The sequence below is a fragment of the Mauremys reevesii genome, unplaced genomic scaffold (genome assembly GCF_016161935.1).
Source record: "Mauremys reevesii isolate NIE-2019 unplaced genomic scaffold, ASM1616193v1 Contig77, whole genome shotgun sequence".
NCBI classification, from domain to species: Eukaryota; Metazoa; Chordata; order Testudines; family Geoemydidae; genus Mauremys; species Mauremys reevesii.
Genome location: NW_024100892.1, coordinates 4,364 through 25,269, shown reverse-complemented (window position 1 = coordinate 25,269; position 20,906 = coordinate 4,364). Strand labels below are relative to the sequence as shown.

Here is a 20,906-nt window from a genome sequence, read left to right as displayed (position 1 = left end):
CATTTTACCTTTTTTGCTGGCTAAACTCCTTCTTATCTGCCCGGCCCAGGCTGTCCTCTGCCTCAGCTGCTGCTCCCGGCCTGCTCTAGAGTCAAACGCGCGGGGCCCCCAGGGGAACAGAGGCTGGGACAGGGCAGCAGCCTGGGCTGGGCTGGGAAGATGCTGGGAGTTCTGCCCTGAGAACTGGCCCGGCCCCTTCTCAACAGCAAACAAATCAATTCCACGTCCCTCCCAGAAAAACCAGCCTGGAGCCAAGAGCAGCAGGGGACGATTCCCTCCAGTTCCCACTGAGGCAGGAGAGAACCCAGGGTGTTTCTAGCAGAGCTTATGGAACTGACGTGGGGAAACCAGCCTTTAATAACAGGCAGTTCCAGTTTAAGCTCAGTGTTTTTAACAATTTCTACAACATTAAATAACCCTTCAATCCTAGTGTCACCATCCATAAAATTGCTTCAGCCTTATAGGTTCCCAAGTGCACAACTAAACATCTCTTCAAATCCAAGGGAGTGGAGATCAGTCAGTGTTCAGAGTCATCCCCCATAGAAGAACCATGTTGTGGTACATACTGGCCCCATCATGTGGACCATGGCCTTTCCCTCCTCTCTGTTAAAAGTTTTGGTATTTTGCACAGAAACTTTCTTCATTTGAGTCTACATTTTCTTTAACATACAGTGCCACTCCCCTCCCCACCCCCCCAAGTATGACCTCCTCTGTCCTTCCGATATATTTTGTACCCTGGAATGATTGTGCCCCATTGATTGCTCTCATTCCACCAGGTTTCTGTGATGCCTATTATGTCAATATCCTCTTTTAACACGAGGCACTCTAATTCACCCATCTTATTATTTACACTTCTAGCATTTGTGTACACGCACTTTAAAAACTTGTCACTGTTTATTTGTCTGCCCTTTTCTGACGTGTCAGATTCTGTTGTGTGTGAATGCTTCTCGTCTGATCTGGCCCCTACTTCATCCTCTTCCAGCCTCTCTTCCTGACTAAAACTAGAAAAATCTCTATCACTACACTCTCCTCTAAGAGAAGTCTCTGTCTGATCCACGTGCTTCTCTGCAGCCATTGGCTTTCCCTCATCTCTTAGTTTAAAAACTGCTCTGCAACCTTTTTAATGTTAATTGCCAGCAGTCTGGATCCACTTTGGTTTAGGTGGAGCCCATCCTTCCTGTATAGGCGCCCCCATCCCCAAAGTTTCCCCAGTTCCTAATAAATCTAAACCCCATCTCTCTACACCATCATCTCATCCACACATTGAGACTCTGAAGCTCTGGCTGCCTACCTACCTGGCCCTGCACATGGAACTGGGAGCATTTCTGAGAATGCCACCATAGAGGTCCTGGATTTCAGTCTCTTTCCTAGCAGATTAAATTTGGCCTCCAGGACGTCTCACCTACCCTTCCCTATGTCATTGGTATCTACATGTACCACGACCACTGGCTCCTCCCCAGCACTACACATAAATCTATCTAGATGCCTTGAGAAATCCGCAACCTACCCACCAGGCAGGCAAGTCGCCATACGGTTCTCCCGGTTATCACAAACCCAGATATCCTTGTTTCTAATGATCGAATCTCCCATTACTAACAGCTGCCTTTTCTTAATGAGTGGAGTTCCCTCCCGCGGTGAGGTAACCTCAGTGCAAGAAGTTCTTCCAGATAGTGTTGGGGTGAGGGTCCCAACTATGAGAAGCTTTCCCTCTGCTCCCATTGACTGCTCTCATTCCCTGGGCCCATCCTCCTCAACAGTGCGGGGGCTGTCTGACCGGAGTTGGGACAATTCTATAGTGTCCCGGAAAGCCTCATCAACATACTTCTCTGCCTCCCTTAGCTCCTCCAGTTCCAACACCCTGGCCTCCAAAGCCTCCACATGGTCTCTGAGGGCCAGGAGCTCCTTGCTCCAAATGCACACATACATACATAACATAAAAACGGCCGTACCGGGTCAGATACAAAGGTCCGTCTAGCCCAGTATCCTGTCTACCGACAGTGGCCAATGCCAGATGCCCCAGAGGGAGTGAACCTAACAGGCAATGATCAAGTGATCTCTCTCCTGCCATCCATCTCCATCCTCTGACAGACAGAGGCTAGGGACACCATTCCTTACCCATCCTGTCTAATAGCCATTGATGGACTTAACCACCATGAATTTATCCAGTTCTCTTTTAAACGCTGTTATAGTCCTAGCCTTCACAACCTCCTCAGGTAAGGGGTTCCACAAGTTGGCTGTGCGCTGCGTGAAGAAGAACTTCCTTTTATTTTCTTTAAACCTGCTGCCTATTAATTTCATCTGGTGACCCCTAGGAAGCTTCTGTTCATTATGCTGCACTTAAACCTCAGTTTTACTTGAGCAAACAGGAGATATCTGACACTGTGCGATACGGCTCCTGTGCTCTGTTCCCAAAGTGTTCTGCAGCAGGGGAGGGTCTGTGGCAGTGTGTGTGTCACTGGCATATTGGGGTGATGCTGAAACAGGGCAGAGTAGGGGTGGAATTGTGGGGCTGGTGTAAACCTTCTCTCTCCATTTCCCCTTCCAAGAACCGAGGGGACAGTAACCCTTACCCAGTGAGGTCACATTCTCATAGTTCTCCTGCATGACATCCCAGTAGAGGGCTCTCTGAGTGGGGTCCAGCAGAGCCCACTCTTCACTGGTGAAATACACAGCCACCTCCTCGAAGGTCACTGGCCCCTGAAAGAGCAAGAGTCCAACACTCAATACCTGCTGCCCCATTCACAGCCCCACCATTTGTGGGGAGAGGAGCCCATCAAAGGGAAGCCCTGGGTGGATTGCAGTCAACAAAGTCCCACCCCCACCCTGCTCAGAGCATCCAGGAAACATCAGAGTGAGGGGACAAAGAGAGAGCCCCTTATCTCTCCCAGCAGATCCATCACACACCTACTAGCCACAGACTGATAGAGCAGAGGGAGCCCCTAGCAGGGACCAGGGAGAGCTCCCTGGTAGGAAGCCCAACACCCTCCTCATTGTGAGGAGCTGGATATGAAGGGAGGGGAATCTCCCCTAAACCTCACTGGTGGGTGCCCCCTTCATATCTCACAGCAGCCGCTGGTTAGTCGGGTCAGGCTCCAGCACTATGAGTCTGGTCAGTTTACCTAGCCCCATTCACGTGGGTTATTTTCTGCTCCACAAACTGGAGCATTTCCACCTCCGAACCTCCTGGGTCTGTTCCTAGAATCTAGGCCACTTATAAAAACTCCCAGCAGGTCTGTCACACCCTGCCCTCCCTTTCTCCACCCTGTGCATTTCCTGTCCTGCTCCAACCTCCAAACCAGACTGTGCAAACCTTCCCAACTCCACTGTATTTGCTGTCCCTCTCCCTCCTGTAGGAACACACCAAACCCCTCCCTCAAAAAAATAATCCCTACCTGAGCTGGCTCCACTGCAGCCATTTCTCTTCCCTGTGTCATGGGAGGATGGGATGGGCTGGAGAAAAACATGGACGTCATTCTGCAGCCCTGGCAGGGAGAGAAGGGCAGTTGTGGAGGTTTCAGAACAGGCTTTAGTTAATTTCACATCACAATTCCCCCAGGCCCTTTCCCTCCAGACAGACATCGTAGACTCTGCCATCCTGGGAAAATGCTCAGTCTCTGTATTACAGTGTAGACCTGGCCCCTCCTGCCAGGCTAAGCCCACAGAGACATTTTTAACCTTCCTTCTCCCTCCCCCAATCTCATAACTAAGTCTCTGAACACAAGGCTAGAAAAGAGCAGAACCAAAGGAGTCACTGTGGGGGATTCCTCGACACTGACCCCGGCAGTCACACCCCAGCAGGGGAATATGGAGTCAAGAACCAGCTTTTCCTCTGTCTGATCCTTTTCTTGATCACTGGAAAGTGGTTCTGCCCAGGATGCTGCAATACATGTGTCTGGGTGCACTAGAGAGCTGGAAATCTCTCCCCACTCATTTCTCCCACTGCCCCTTTCTGTCTCTCCTTCCCTGTCCTCTCCCTGCCCCTCTGGCTGGGACAGTCCCATTCCTGGGGGCTTTGCTCTCCCATGGCTGGATTTGCTCCTGGCAATTGCTAATGGGAGGAGAAATGACGAGGGGCTGTTTGTGCAGAGTCACCTTCTTGCCAGTCCCAGCACTTTCCCTGAGGTCTTTCAGTTACCTGGAGTCTGTAGCTCAGAATTTGCATTAACAGGGCCCAGGGCTGCCCCAAGAGGCTAGTACCAGCTGGAGAAAGTCATCCCCTGGGCCAGGCAGAGAAGAAGCTTTAATTAAGGTCACATCCCAGCACAGAGCCCCGCTGGGGGATCAGCAGCTGCTAAGCCTGGTCTCCCAGATCACAATGGAGGCTGCAGCGTCTGACCCAGGAAGCTGAACCCCAATATCCTGAGCAGAGAGGGACAGAGCGCTTGAGCAGCTTCCTCCTTTAGCTCTCTGGGGAGGGCAGCTAATGAGAGCCCCTCCTCACAGGGAGAACTGCTGATCTCATTTGCCCCACTGTCCATCTGGAGTCACTCCTTGTCTTTCCATGCAGTGACTCTGGATTAACAATGGTCTCAATGAAACCACATTTCAGAAAGAAGGAGTCCAGAACGCTGTGGAAGAGACCATTGTGTGGCATTTCTAGCCCCTTCCCACCTGCCTCACCCATCAGATCTAGTATAAGGACCCGGGGCACAAATTTTCCCAATGGAACTGGAAGGTCCTGGAGTTTTCAAGATGTTTGATAAGTGGATAGAAAGTTATCACGGTGACTGGGCCTGGCTGGGGAATGCTGGGATGTGCTTGGAGCCAGGATTCTGGCACAAGCTGATGAGATAGAAGGAGCATGGTTAGTAGCAGCCCCCAGAGCCTCCATCCAGGGGCCCCCAGACACCCCCAGTAACCAGAGCACAGACCTCACAGCCAGGGTCCCACCAGATATTCTCTGGGACCCAACCCCTAAAATCCCTGAACAGGGACTCCAGATACCCCTCAGCACCCCACCAGACCATCATTGGCAGGCTGGGAATCCTAAAGGGTTCCCCCCACCAAGAGCCCCCAACAGCCAGGAACCCCCACCGCAGGGGACCCCTCACTGGGAATTCAGTCCCTACTGCCTGCCCAGGATTCCCCGCCTGCCTGCCTAGGACCCCCACCTGTCCTCCAGCAGGACCTGCCAGGCCGTTTGCCTGGGACCCCCTGATGCTTTACAATGGGACCCCTCCCTCTGCTTGCCTGGCATCCTGACCTAGCGCCTGGGACTCCCCCACCCAGTTCTGTGCATTGGGCATGACTGAGCCCCTGGCACAGCACCAGGCTCCCTCCAGCCCCCTGCCCCGCCTCCCCAAGAGACGCCCACCCTCACTGTTCTGCACCAACAAGTCCCCAGCGATACCCACCTCCAGGACCCACAGCCTCAGGGCTGGGCACATCAGAACCCACCACCCCAAACCAACAGAACACACCAATATGATTAGGGTACCCCCTGCCCAGTCACCCAGAGGCCTCCCCCTCCCACAATGCCCCTTCAGCTCCAGCTGCAATCTCCCCACACAGACACCCCATCCCCTAACCCAGCAACAGTTACCTCACTGTGTCTGCTAAGTGGATAGAAAGTTATCACTGCCTCCTGCTGGCCAGTCACACGGGCAGAGGGATCCCTGGGGGGTGCTGCTTTAACAGGAGAATGGAAGGCCTGGAGGGCAAGAAAGGTCCATGCCCTGTCACTAGCTACATCTTCGCACTGCGGGAAGCAACCCCTCCCAGAGACCATTTGTCATGGGCTTTGGGATACTTCTGGACCCACGCTGCACTCAGAGTGACCTCCTCACCCAGTGCCAGCTGGAGAAAAGGGTCCAGCCGACTCGCCTGTTACCAGCTGGGAACCACTGAGCCCGCAAACAGGGGGAGGCCTCTTGGTTTGATGGGTATTAAATACGTTTAGAGAGGAAAGTGGAAAATCAGAGGGATTTTATATCAGTTGTTGATACGAGGTAAAATCTGAGTGTTTCACATCAATATCTGATAACTGAATAGAGAGAAAATGGGTAACATTTGCCAACATTTTATATCCATGTTCAGGAATCTGAGAAAAGGTGTAAATCTGAGATTTTCTTACTTTTTTATAATTAGAGAGACAGGGAAAAATCTCAGGCCATAGTCATTTAGAAATAGACAATTGGAGAAAAAGTGGGGTTTAGGATAATTTTGATCAATCTTTGAGATTTGCAGAGAATATGTGTCAGAAACTACACAGTTGATAACATGTGAGAGGGATAGCTCAGTGGTTTGAGCACTGGCCTGCTAAACCTGGGGTTGTGAGTTCAATCCTTGAGGGGGCCATTTCGGAATCTGCGGTAAAAAGCTGTTGGAAGATTTAGTTGGGGATTGGTCCTGCTTTGAGCAGGGGGTTGGACTAGATACTGCCTGAGGTCCCTTCCAACCCTATGATTCTATGAACACCACCAAGGTCTGAGGGGATTTTATATTACTGTTAAATAACTAGAGGGAAAAGGGGGGCTGTTGGACTGGAGTTTATATTACTATCCAATACATATACAGAAAGTGATGGCTCCCCCCACCATCCCCACAGGCAGCAGGGAGCCCTGTGAGGAGCTGCTTTAAGAGGGCAAAGTGTGGGGGGGGGGAGCTGGCAGGTCCCTGGATGAGGGAAGGGGGCAGCAGTGGGGGATGGGCAGGTGGCTGGTGGCTGTGGTGGGAGTTAGGGGCAGGGGTGAGCTGCAGACGGTTCACGAACCGCTTGTTGTATTAGACACCGGACAGAGAACCGGATGCTAAAGTTCTCTGTCCGGCGCCTAATTTTAGCAAACGGTTCGCGAACCGCATGCAATTCTGCCGCCACCTCCTGCCATGAAGCTCCTCCTTGCTTCTCCTCCCCCACGGCTTCCCGCGAATCAGCTGTTCGCGCGGGAAGCCTGGGAGGGCTGAGAAGCAGGCAGGCTTCCCCGGCCCAGGAAGACGACCCTAAGGTAGGAAACTAGGGGAGCGTGTGCCCCGGCTGGTCCCTGGCCGCGGCCCGTCCCCGCCTCCCCGGCCGCGACCCTGCCCGGCCCCGCGTCCCCGACTCCCCCCGAACCCCTCCCCGGCCGCCCGGCTCCAGCCGCACCCCCCCCCGGCCCTGCCGTGTCCCCACCTACCGCCCCCGGGTCCCCACGCTCCCGGCCGCGACCCTGCCCGCCCCGCCCCAGCCCCTGCCCGACCCTCACCGGCCTCCCTGGCCGCATGCCCTCGCTTCCCGGCCGCGACCCTGCCCGGCCACCCGCCCCAGGTCCCCACCCGACCCTCCCTGGCCGCATCCCCGGTCCCTGCCCGGCCCCCGTCCCCGGGTCCCTGCCCGACCCTCCCTGGCCGCATCCCCGCTGCTCCCGGCCCTGCCCGGCCCCCGCCCGGGTCCCTGCCCGACCTCAGCGGCTGTAGCACGGCCCGCTGGCCCCCGACCCCGACCCTCCCGGCCACCCAGCTCCGGCTGCACCCTCGGCCCTGCCGTGCCCCCACCTACCGGGATGCTCGGCTCTGACACGGCCCCCACCTCCAGCCCGGCCTGGCCTCGTGGCTCCAGCCGCCCCTGCTGTTTTGCCAGGGGCCGGGCCCGCAGCGCGGTCTGGGCGTGGCGGCAGCCCCGGCTGCCCAGCCCGGCCCGGCCGCGCGACTCCTGTCCCGGCCCAGCCACGCCCAGGCAGCGGTAAGGGGGCAGGGAGGGGTGTTGGAGAGAGGATAGGGAGTTTGGGGGTGGGGGTTAGAGGGCAGGGAACAGGGGGATTGAATGGGGGCAAGGGTCCCGGGGAGCAGTCAGGAAAGAGCAGGGTTGGATGAGGTGGTGGGGGCACTCAGGGACAGAGAGAAGGGGTAGTTGTATGGGGTAGGGGTATGGGGGGCCATTGAGAATGAGAGGAGGGGTTGGGTGGGGCGGCAAGGGGCAGTCAGGGGACAGGGAAGGGGGGGATGGGTCAGGGGTCCCGGAGTGTGTGTGTCAAGGAACATGAGGGGTTGGATGGGGCACGACCCCCCCCACGTTGTTAAAAATTTGGCAGCTCATCACTGGTTAGGGGCAGTAACTGGGAAACCGGGGTCCGGGCAGCCCCCACGGGGGACACGTGCCCCTCCCGTCCCCGCCCCGGCAGAGAACCGGCATCTCACCCCCCCCCCACGCCAGGGGCAGCCACGTGCTGGGGACTGACCCAGGGCAACAATTTCCCACCCGCACAAGGACAAATCGCTGCAGGTAAAACAGGGGGGGGGGACCCCCCATGGGAGAGATTTTAAATGGACATTGGAGACTCATGGAGAGACCGGGGGGGGGGGGGACAGGGGAGCCGAGAGAGCGGATCGGGGGGGGGGGGCGAATATCCCCGGATGTTACAGCCCCAGCGCGACCCCGAGCGAGAAACGGGGCAAAACCGGAGAGACTCTGTGCCGGGGGGGGGGGCGAGAGGCGCCAACAGGGACAGGAGCCAATTCACCCCCCCGCCCCCCCCGGGAATTTCCGGGCTGCCCAGAGACAGTTCAACCCCCCCCGCGCCGCGTCCCACCGACCTTCCCCCCCGCAACTCCGGCTTCTCCCCCCACAGCGACCCCCCCATCCCAGCGGGGGGGGGGCGGATCCTGCTGCGGCTCCCGGGGCCGAGGCGGCTCCGAGGCTTCTCCCAGGGTCCCGGGGCAGAGTCACGTGCCCGCCCCCGGGGTCTCTCACCACCGGCTCACACGGAGGCGGCAGCAGCCGCTTTGGTCTCCCGCCCGCAGCGGGGCTCGCACGGAGCATGCGCAGTTCCAGCTGCTGACCCCTCCCTTACCGAGGCTGGGGAGGGCGGACGCGCCCCCGGGGCAGGCTGGGAGATGTAGTTCCGGACTCTCCCTGGACCGGAAGTGACGTCAGCGCGGGAGGCGTGGCGCTGCGGTTCTGCCTGGCTCGTGCGGGGCCGTTGGAGCCTTTCCCGGGCCGGAGAAGGTTTGTGCCGTTGTGCTCTGGGCATGCGCAGATCGCGGCGGAGAAACCTTCATTAACCCCGTGGGGCCGGGCGGGGTCCTGAGAAAGGGGGAGGTCGGTGCAGCCCGGACATGGCCGGGGGCAGGTGACCCCGAGGAGCGGGGAGAGAAAGGGGGCTGAGACCCTCGGATTTACCGCTGCCCCCGTGGGGACCCCTGCCCCGCCCCCTTCTCCCTAGAGCCACGAGCAGCCCCCAGGGTGACCCCCCTCCCCCAACCCCTGAGAAGTTCCCTGCCCCCCCCCCGACTGTGCCCCATTTTCTCTGCCCTTCGCCAGTGGCCAGTTCAGAGCTCGGGTTTGGGGGGTTCCCCCATTTCCCCTGCAGGGATTTGTCCTTGTGCGGGTGGGAAATGGTTCCCCCGAGGGATTCCTGAGCTGGGCAGAGGGTGAATGGGCAGAGGCTGGGGGGGCTGAGACAGGGACACCTCTGGGCTGTGCTGGGGGGGGGCACTCTCTGCACTCCCTCATGGAGGGGGAAGGCCCAGGAAGGGGAGGGAGGAACAAGCGTCCCCCATGGAGATGGCCCAGCCCCAGGTTTCCCAGTCCAGCTACTTCCCCTCCCCTGCCCAACCTGCCCCCATGGCTCCTCCATCACCTGCTAGTCACATTCCCAGAGCCCACTGCCCGCCCCTCCCCACAGCCACTGCCCGTCTGGCTCCAGCCCCCTCCTTTCCCCTGTGACCGCCACATCACCCCGGGCTCCCTGCCGGCCACGGGAATGTGAGGCAAGAAGAATCCATCCCATTCTGTTGCTGATTCAATATCGCTGTATAATCGCCTCCAATTTCCCCTCTTTTCTCTTAAATGGTTGAATGGTGATATAAAATCTCCCAGATGTTGGTGCTTCTCTCTTATGTTGGCAAATATTTAGTTTGTGCCCCATTTTCTCCTCAGTTCTGAAATACTGATATCAAATTCTCGAAAATCTTCCCGCTTTTTTCTCCAGGTGTATGACCGAGATCAGGGTTCTTATCGTACTGAGCATGGCCCTGGTCTGCCAGGCGCTGCAGAGACCCCAGGTGAGATCAGACCCCACTGTTGTGCTAGATTAAACTGAGCCCTGGACCGAGATCACGGCCCCCCTTGTGCCAGGCAGTGCACGACTACGACCCAAACTGCTGCATCCATTGTGCTGGGCACTTCAGAGACCTCAACTGAGATCTGTGACCTCGTTGGGGTCTGGCACTGCAGTGATCCCAACCCAGATCATGTTGTACCACTGTACTGGGCACTGCACAGACCATGAAAGAGATCCCAGTCCTACATTTTGCCAGATGCTCCAGGTACCCCAAACAAAATCCGGGATCCTGTAATGCTAGGGTTTGCAGAGCCCCAACTGAGATCAGGCCCCCTGTTGGTCAGGGCTCTGCACAGACACTGACCGAGATCATGGTCCCCATTGTGACAGGTGCTGAACAGACACCCAGGGTATCTCTACCCTGCCATTAAACCCCCCAGCTGGCCCATGGCAGCTGCCTCAGGCTCACAGGGCTCAGGCGAAGGGGCTGGTTAATTGCCGGGTAGATGTCTGGGCTCAGGCTGGAGCCAGGCTGTAGGACCCTGCGAGGTGGGAGGGTGCCAGACCTTGGGCTGCAGCTCCAGCCGGAACATGGACACCACCATTAAACAGCCCCACAGCCCGAGCCGTGTGCGCCCAAGTCAGCGGGCACGGGCCAGCCGCCGGTGTCTGACTGCAGCGTAGACGTGCCCACAGGGACAGAGAGGCCTTGCCACAAAAAGCTCAGAGGCTAAATAGGCCAATGGTGGGAGGCGACTCTCCATTTTACAGATGGGGAAACTGATGCTCCAAGAGCTGAAGTAATTTGCTCAAGTTTCCATGGAGAATTTGGGGCAAAACTGGGAACTGAACCCAGATTGTTTGAATTCTTGCCTCTTCCCCTTAACCCCAGGCCCAGAGCGTGTGTGTACAGCTTGTTTTGAGCTGTGTCTGCCTTGCATTGGCTTCCAAGGGAGGCTGTGGCATTTCCTTCACTGGAGGTTTCTAAGACCAGGTTAGAGATACACCAGTCTGGGAATGTCTAGGGATACTTGGTTCTGCCTCATCACAGGGGGCTGGAGTAGACGCCCTCTCAAGATCCCTTCCAGGCCTACACTGAAATAATTCTCTTCTGTGCTGTGTCCTGTTCTACGCTGAGCTGTTTTGCATGGTGCCATTTGGAACTGTGATGCACCATGTTGTGTAGCAGTTTTATGGTGCATTGTTTTGCCTCAGCTTGTTTGGTGCCTGTGTTGTGTTAGTTTGAGCTGAGCTCTTTTCCCTTGTTTACTTTTCTCCTAGGGTGTGTTAGTTTTCATTGTTTTGCTTTTTTCCCCTTTTGTATTGCCATTTTATGCTGTGGAGTGTGGGTTGTTCCCCCCCCCCCCCCCGAATTGCCTGACATTATGTTGTGGTGGGTTTTACTCTGTACGTTGTGTTTTATACGTATCTATTTCATAGCATCATAGAAATGTAGTGCTGGACAGGACCTCAAGATGTCATCAAGTCCAGCTCTCTCTGCTGAGGCAGGACCAAGTCTATGTAGATTGTCTCTGACAGAGCTTTGTCCTACTTGTTCTTAAAAACTTCCAGGGAAAGAGACTCCCCAGCCCCCCTTGTAAGACTATTCCAGAGGTGAACTGCCTTAGCTCTGGGGACCCCCCCCACAGATTTGAGTGGTGAGCAGCTCTGGAGAGAGAGGAGACCCCAGTGAGTGGGCAGCTGGGTAAATAGCTTAAAGTTGGGAGGAGAAACATTGATGTGTCCAAGGTCACCCAGGCTGTCCGTGACAGAGCTAGAACTAGATCCCAGTTCTAGTGCCACCGTACTGCTGTTTTGGGCACTGAAGGTCTCTGCCACACTGGTGTTTTAGGCACTGGTGCAAACCCTTAGTTTGACAGAATTTACACTAGTGCACTCGGATTGGCACTGGTGCACCATGTCCCGGTTTGAAGGTTTGGTGGGGGCGGGGGAGGGAGGCAGTGATCTCACTGAGGCCTGGGGCTGGCTGAACAGTGCAGCTGGCAAGGGAGGGGTAGCAGTGAAGTATGAGCCAGGAGCACAGCGCCACAGCACTGGACACTGACTTCTCCTGACCCATGACACACACCCCAGGTGTGTGCAGGGACTGCCGCTGAGCTGCCCTGCCAGGACAGCCTGTGCATCCATGGACAAACCACCTGTTCCTGCAGCCTAATACAATGGGGTCTGGGACCTTTCCAAGCTGCGGGTGATGGGGCTCTGGAGTTACCAAGGTCTGTTCCTGGCTCTGTCCCTGACCTGCTTGGTGGCCTGGGGGAAGTCACAGCCCCTTTCTGTTTTCCTCCTGCCCATTGTCTACTTGGACTGTGATCTCTTTGGGGCAAGGACTGTCCCTCTCTGTCTGTGCAGAGCCCAGCACCATGCGGGTGCTGATCTCAGTCAGGGTCTCTGCCATGCGCAGCACGATGGGGCCCTGATCTCCATCAGTGTCTGTGCAACGCAAGGCACAGTTGATAGACTCTCAGACTTTAAGGGCAGAAGGTAGAGGTGTATTTCAGATGAGGTCTCATCAGTGCCTTGTATAACAGTACTAACCCTTTCATGTGTCTGCTGGAAATACCTCGCCTGATGTATTCTAGGACTGCATTAACCTATTTCACAGCCGCATCACGTTGACAGCTCATAATTATCCTGTGATCAACCAATACACCCAGGTCTTTCTCCTCCTCTGTCACTTCCAGTTGATAAATCCCCAGCTTATTGCAAAATTATGCACTTGGGGACTAACAACTAGAATTTGTGCACTATTAATTTTCATCCCATTTCTATTACTCCAACTTTCAAGGATGTGCAGATTTTCTTTTATGATTTTCCTGTCCTCCTCCATATTGGCAATCCTCCCAGCTTTATGTCCCACTCCCACTTCTTGTGCCAAGATCACTAATAAAAGTGTTGAGTAAGATTGATTCCAAGACTGATCTGAGGAACTCCACTAGTAACTCCCTCCAGCCTGACAACTCACCATTCAATATGACCCCCTTGTAGACCCCCCTTTAACCAATTCTTTATTGACCTTTCGGTTCTCATATTAATCCCCATCTTCTCCAATTTAACGAATAGTTTCATGTGGAACTGTATAAAAAGACTTATTGACGTCCAGATCACGTTTCTCTGGCAAAATCTACCTTTTGTAACACCATGTTTTATTTATTTATAGTGCTGAAGGCTGGGAGGAACTGTTAGCAATGGGCTGAGAATGGCCATGTGGAGGTGGGGAAAGAGATGGGAGGCGGGGGGGGAGGCGGCATTGGAGGTGTATCTGGGATTGTGTTTTGTAGGAGTCCATGTCTCTGCTCCCTGTGGCCGTGGCGCCTTCCGCACGAGGCAACACGTCAGCAGAGCAGACGTGACACACCATAGCTCCGCCTGGAACACGCAGCGCTCACTGCCAGACGGGCTGGGCAACTTTAGGGACCCAGCTTGATCTGCGTGCGTGGGGTGGGTTCTGTTGGGCGGGGGTCTGGGGCTCTGATAGTTTGCGATGTTCCTTTTTGCATAGTCAGTTCTTTCCATTTAATGTTTTACCCCCACCGATGCTGCTCTCTTCTTAACTTGCTTTGGTTATTTCACTTCCAGGTTACCGCCAGTCATAGAATCATAGAATATCAGGGTTGGAAGGGACCTCAGGAAGTCATCTAGTCCAGCCCCCTGCAACTAGTCAGATACTAACCCAGACACCAACTCACAAGCATTCAATAAAGTCTAAACACATTCTTACAATTCTAATACCTCTTTTAACAATACTAACATAGGTGAGTCAGACTGATTCCAGCTCTGTGTTTGTCCATGTTCAATTAAGACATGGGGGCTTTTGCAAGAGCTAACACCTCATCTGCCAGTGTCAGAGGCAGGATGGGCAGGGATGGTGTGTCTAGCCTCTTTGCCAGAAGCTGGGAATGGGTGGCAGGGGATGGATCACTTGATGATTTTTCTGTTCTTTCCCTCTGAAGCACCTGGCATTGGCCACTGAGCTAGATGGACCAGTGCTATGATGCAGTCGGCCATTTTTATGTTCACAGTCTGTCTGAGGAGTATCTGCTCATTTGGACTCACTGGGAGGCACAGAAAGAAACAAGATGTGCTGTGGCAAGAAGGCCCAGTCTCAGAGCCCCCAGGGTCACACTTGCCAAAAGCTAAACCTAGGCCCAGCCCATGAAGGGGGCACTCCCAGGAGAGACTGTATAAAGGCTGGAGCATCCAACAACTTTGTAAACCCGAGACAGCTGCCTTGGGGACAATGACAGGGAGAATCCCCCAAAGTGACTCCTTTGATTCTGCTCTTCTCTGGCCTTTGGTTCATAGAATCATAGAACTGGAAGGGACCTCGAGAGGTCACCAGTCCAGTCCCCTGCACTCAAGGCAGGACTAAGTATTATCTAGACCATGCCTGAGAGGTGTTTGTCTAGCCTGCTCTTAAAAATCCCCAATGATGGAGATTCCACAACCTCCCTACGCAATTTATTCCAGTGTTTAACCACTCTGACAGTAAGGAAGTTTTTTCCCTAATCTCCATCCTAAACCACCCTTGCTGCAATTTAAAGCCATTGCTTCTAATCCTACCCTCAGAGGTTAAGAAGAACAATTTTTCTCCCGCATCTTTGTAACGACCTTTTATGTACTTGAAAACTATTACCATGTCCCCTCTCAGGCTTCTCGTCTCCAGACTAAACAAACAGTGTTTTCAATCTTCCCTCATAGGTCATGTTTTCTAGACTTTTAATCATTTTTCTTGCTCTTCTCTGGACTTTCTCCACTTTGTCCACATCTTTCCTGAAATGTGGCACCCACAACTGGACACAGTACTCCAGTTGTGGCCTAATCAGTGTGAAATAGAGCAGAAGAGTTATTTCTCGTATCTCGCTTACAGTACTCCTGCTAATACATCCCAGAATGATGTTTTCTTTTTTTTGCAGCAGTGTTACACTGTTGGCTCATATTTAGCTTGTGATCCACTATGACCCCCAGATCCCTTTCTGCAGCACTCCTTCCTACGCAGTCATTTCCCATTTTGTACGTATGCAACTGATTGTTCCTTCGTAAGCGGTGTACTTTGCAGGTGTCCCTATTGATATTTACTTCAGACCATTTCTCCAGTTTGTCCAGATAATTTTGAATTTTAATCCTATCCTCCAAACCACTTGCTACCACTCCCAGCTTGGTATTGTCCACAAACTTGATAAGTGTAAAAGAGACTGTTACTGGGAGGGTTTCACGATTTCTCAGAGGGTTACACCCTGGTGGGAGGGGGCTAGGCCTGTACTGGAATAAGGTCACTCTGTTCTTCACAGTGTGGCAGAACCTAGAATGTCCATTAGCAGGGAAAAATCCTGGGGGGAATCGGCTTGTGGAATGGATGAAAACCCCGTCTGAATTCTCTCTCATTGCCCTTCTCGCCCTGACAGGCTACAGACTAACGTCCACGTTTGCTCCAGATCATCCCGTCCTCCCAGGGGGCAGGAAATGGCTGCAATGGAGCTGGCTCAGGTAAGAGATTATCATGGAGCTGGTGGTGGGCTCTGCTTGGAGGGAGAGGAGCAGTAAATGCATTGGAGGGTGGGAGCTGCTGGAGGTGGTGGGAGGCAGGAAATATTGAGGGTGGAGAAAGGGAGGGGACAGGATGTGACAAACCCGCTGAGACTTGTGTAATGTAGGGTGTGATGGGTTGTCACCCCTAGGGTGCGGTCTGGGGGGCTTCTGGGAACTGCTGTGCCCTCTAACCCTCAAGCTGGGCTGGCCCTTCTCACACTGCTTTGCTGGAGATTGTCAGCTTCTCCAGGCCCTGTTATCACCCAGCATGACAGCAGGTGGCGCCATACACCCAACTAAGCTACCTGAGTGCTTTACCTAAGCCACTCAAGGACAGATAGAGACAGCAGCCAATTTCCCAGCTCCCCAACCTTGCACACCTGCTGTAGTAGAAATCCAGAATTATACCATCTTATAGTGCACAGGGGATCTCTATAATGTAATCTCATTAATATAATTTGCCTTCCCCTCAGTATGGGAAAGATGTGCACAACAAGCTTGTGCTAACCAAGCTCAGATTTTCCCCGGACACTTCATTCAAAATACTTAACACTGGCTAAGATAAAGCATAAAATGAGTTTATTAACTGCAGAAAGATCGATTTGAAGTGATTATTGTTAGAAGAATAAAGGAGCAGGTTGATCCGGAGGCAGATACGAGTACAGGCTTCTTTATTGCAATACTTGTTCCCCTCAACCCAATTGTTGAGTAAGCACTGGATTAGTTACATCACTCTCCTTTTATCTCAGTTAGTATGTACACGCCTACATCCATTACAATACCCTCCCAACCCTTATTAAGTAATAGAAATACCCATACTGATAGTATACCCACCCCTATCTATTATTCACAGGATTACACATGTCATACAGGTTTCAGAGTAGCAGCCGTGTTAGTCTGTATCCGCAAAAAGAACAGGAGTACTTGTGGCACCTCAGAGGCTAACAAATTTATTTGAGCATAAGCTTTCGTGAGCTACAGCTCATTTCTTCGGATGCATAGAATGGAACACACAGACAGGAGATATTTATACATACAGAGAACATGAAAAGGTGGAAGTATGCATACCAACTGGAAGAGTCTAATCAATTGAGATGAGCTATCATCAGCAGGAGGAAAAAAAACTTTTGAAGTGATAATTGAGATGACCAATAGAAGGTGTGAGGAGAACTTAACATAGGGAAATAGATTCAATTAGTGTAATGACCCAACCATTCCCAGTCTCTGTTTAAACCTAAGTTAATTGTATCTAATTTGCATATTAATTCGAGTTCAGCAGTCTCTCTTTGGAGTCTGTTTTTGAAGTATTTTTGTTGCAAAATTGCCACTGTCAAGTCTGCCACTGAGTGGTTAAACAGGTTGAAGTGTTCTCCCACTGGTTTTTGAATGTTATGATTCCTGATGCCAGATTTGTGTCCATTTAGTCTTTTGCGTAGAGACTGTCCGGTTTGGCCAATGTACATGGCAGAGGAGCATTGCTGGCACATGATGGCACATATCCCGTTGGTAGATGTGCAGGTGAACGAGCCCCTGATGGCGTGGCTGATGTGATTAGGTTCTATGATGGTGTCACTTGAATAGATATGTGGACAGAGCTGGCATCGGGCTTTGTTGCAAGGATAGGTTCCTGGGTTAGTGTTTATGTTGTATGGTGTGCGGTTGCTGGTGAGTATTTGCTTCAGGTTTGGGGGCTGTCTGTAAGCGAGGACTGGCCTGTCTCCCAAGATCTGTGAGAATGAGGGATCATCTTTAAGGATAGGTTGTAGATCTTTGATGCGCTGGAGAGGTTTTAGTTGGGGGCTGTAGGTGATGGCTAGTGGTGTTCTGTTGTTTTCTTTATTGGGCCTGTCCTGTAGTTGGTGACTTCTGGGTACTCTTCTGGCTCTGTCAATCTGTTTCTTCACTTCAGCAGGTGGGTAGTGTACTTGTAAGAATGCTCGATACAGATCTTGTAGGTGTTTGTCTCTGTCTGAGGGATTGGAGCAAATGTGGTTGTATCTTAGAGCTTGGCTGTAGGCAATGGATTGTGTGGTGTGTCGCGGATGGAAGCTGGAGGCATGTAGGTAAGTATAGCAGTCAGTGGGTTTCTGGTATAGGGTGGCGTTTATGTGAGCATCGCTTATTAGCACAGTAGTGTCTAGGAAATGGACCGCTTGTGTGGATTGGTTTAGGCTGAGGTTGATGGTGGGATGGAAATTATTGAAAAGATGGTGTAATTCCTCAAGGGCTTCCTTTCCATGGGTCCAGATGATGAAGATGTCATCAGTGTAACGTAAGTAGAGTAGGGGCGTTAGGGAACGAGAGCTAAGGAAGCGTTGTTATAAGTCAGCCATAAAGATGTTGGCACACAGAGGCACTGCTATGGGTACCCGCTCCACCAAGCCTTTTAAAACTCTTGGATACAAGTTATCTGGACCTGCTGATTTAAACGTGTCTAACTTTAATAGCTGCTGTTTAACGTCCTCGTGAGTTCTTGTAGGAATGGAAAGAGGGTCGTCGTCAACATCTTATGATATGAGTTACAGCATCTGTTTTTCTCCAAATCCAGGGGAGAAATATTTATTGAGGACTTTTACCTCTTCAGCATTATTTTTTATAATTCTGCCATTTGGAAATTTAATGTAGTAATTTACCACTACCTTTGTTAGGATTCATTTTGTACTTAATATACTTTTAAAAACTTCCTTCGTATTTCCATTGATTTCTTATAGCCAGTTTTCTACAATTCTGACCTTCTCACTTACACTCTTTACTATTGACTTCCCCTTTCTTCCATATATTTTATTTGGAGAATGTTGGCATTCCTACCAGGGAGACACCAGCAGGGTCCAGAAACAGCCCCATCTCCTATATAAAGCTCTGGCTAGTAGGTATGTGATAAATGTGAAGACCCTGCCTCCGTCTGTCAGCTGGGAGACACAAACTTTTTCTCTTTCTACCCTCTGATGCCTCCTGAATGCTCTAGACAAGGTGGGGTGGGACTCTGTTAACATGTGCGCTATGGAGCTTCCATTTACCTGGTGCTGCTGTTCTGTGAATAATGGGACTGTGAGTGGGGCAGCAGGTACTGAGTGTTGGACTCTTTCTCTTTCAGGGGCCGGTGACCTTCGAGGAGGTGGCTGTGTACTTCACCAGAGAGGAATGGGCTCTGCTGGACCCCACTCAGAGAGCCCTCTACAGGGATGTCATGCAGGAGAACTATGAGACGGTGGTCTTGCTGGGTGAGGAGTCCTGTCCCCTGGGTTATTAGAAGCTGTGGGGTCTCTGAAGAACCCGAGTAGTGATAACTTTATACCTTTATTTGTCATACAAGTTTTGACAAGTTTCCTTGCCCCCCTTTTTTGCCTTATCTCCCATACATAAGTATCATTTTTGGACATGTGCCTTTTTTGGTGCTGTCAGTCATTTTAAAATTGCATTAAATGTATCCTTATTGGCTACATTAGTAACTACATTAATAACTGTAGCTTTGATGCCTTTTCAATAGGAAAATATGCTGGCTGTAGAATTCTACATTGAGTAAATAGGTGTATGACTCATGCCTGGCTTGTGTGACAGGCAGATGAGCTCCTCTTTTGATAGGAGATGCAGCTAAAGAAGTGAAGTTTTTTACCCACGAAAGCTGATGCCCAAATAAATCCGTTAGTCTTTAAGGTGCCACCACTGGACTCCTTGTTGTTTTTGATAGGAGAGCGTATAATGTTGCCATTCAGGACCCCACGGGTGAAGGGAGAACAGAGCTGGGGGAGGGGAGGAGAAGCAGGGAGTAGATAATTCTGGGGTGCCAGGACATGGGGAGGGTGTGTGCAGGGTTAGAGCTAAGAAGCAGCAGGGAGGGGTGAGGTTGTGATAGACGAGGAGGAAAGGCAAGTAGTTTCCAAGGTGCCGGGAGGTGGTGCAGGCTGAGAGTAATGGGACGAAGAGGAGGGGAGTGTTGAGGAAGGGCACCCAGGACGTGGGTTGGGTGGGTCAGTGGGAGGGAGGAGAGGTTTAGGGATCTGGAGCTATGGGGAATCCCAGATCTTTAACCCCGAATCCCTACCCAAGCTTTAGGGCCTACACTCCGGTTTTATTTCTGTTCAGTTTCGCTTCATTATAAATTTTTTTCCTAAATATTATTATTTTAACTCTTGACCTCCCTCTCCCGCTCATTACCCCCCTCCCCGTATAACCTCCCCATCTCTGTGCACAGCGACCCTGGCCACCGCTCCGGAGTCCTTGCTGCATCCTCCCTCCCATCGCGGGGCCGCTACCCAGGCACAAATGGGCACTTTGTTGATGATGTCACAGGGTGGTGGTGTAGCCTGTAAAATTTTTATGCCTATAAGATTACGTATTGGGGTACAGCTTGTCCTTGTACATGGCCACTCACAGTGTATTGAGGGGATGACATTTGGTGAAACACACAGAAACGTGATTTAATACAGACAGTTATAATTGAAGTCATAGGCAAGGCTCAATACACATAACAATTAGACTAGATAGTAAAGAGGGTCTTGCCCTGTGCATACTTACAAGTTATGGACACCGTTGGAAACAAAGATCGAGGGGCAAGGGAGCCCATCAGAAGGGAGGCTCTGCTTCCGTTGACCCTATCTCAGGGACCCAACAAAATGAAAAAATGGTCACTAGGAAAGGTAATTTATCCACTTTATTATGGTAATAGGATGGCTATATACCATATCTGCTCCTTTACTCTGATTACAATAATGTCAATAGCTGCCCCAACCCATATGTGGCCTTTGGGAAGTCCATAATTTAGCATCAAGCATTAATACTCACGATTTACATCACTTAGTTATTAATAATTCCAATATATGAATGCGTCCAACTGCTGAGATACTGCATAGCAACCTGATTGCTAAAGCCCACCCCCGCTTTCAGAATCCTGTGGGTATTGCACCTGTTTGTGGTTACTCGTTAGTCTCTCAAAATGAGGGTGCAAAATATCTGACTTGGGATTCTCTCCTTAGGCCTATGCAGATAAATCCCAGACTTCAGCATAGCTACTCCCACAAAGCCTCCACCTAATATAAGGCCCTTAACTGTAGCAAGCTTTGGCTATGTTTACACTACTGCAGTCAGTCGACCTACGCTGCGCAACTCCAGCTACGTGAATAAAGTAGCTGGAGTCAGCGTACCTTAGATCGCGTTACCACAGGGCGTATGCTGCAGGGGGTCGACTTACTTTACTCTTCTCATCTAGATAGAGTACAGGGGTCAACTGGAGAGCAATCTGAAGTCGATTTAGCAGGTGTTTACTTCACCCACTAAATCGATCACGGGTGTGCTTTTGCAATGTCACAGTTATGGAGTAGCTAAGCCTTTGATCTGCCTCCATGTGGTGCTCAAGGAATGGCCTCTCAGGTATCAGGCCTCTAG

General features: G+C 52.1%; 1 long non-coding RNA gene across 1 annotated transcript; it reads left to right on the top strand.

Moving 5' to 3' along the window:
* Positions 1-9,794: 9,794 nt before the first annotated feature.
* LOC120394735 lies at positions 9,795-18,639 on the top strand. Its single transcript, XR_005592392.1, has 3 exons — positions 9,795-9,978; positions 15,401-15,482; positions 18,619-18,639. It is a non-coding gene; the product is annotated as an uncharacterized LOC120394735 (long non-coding RNA).
* The last annotated feature ends 2,267 nt before the right edge of the window (positions 18,640-20,906 follow it).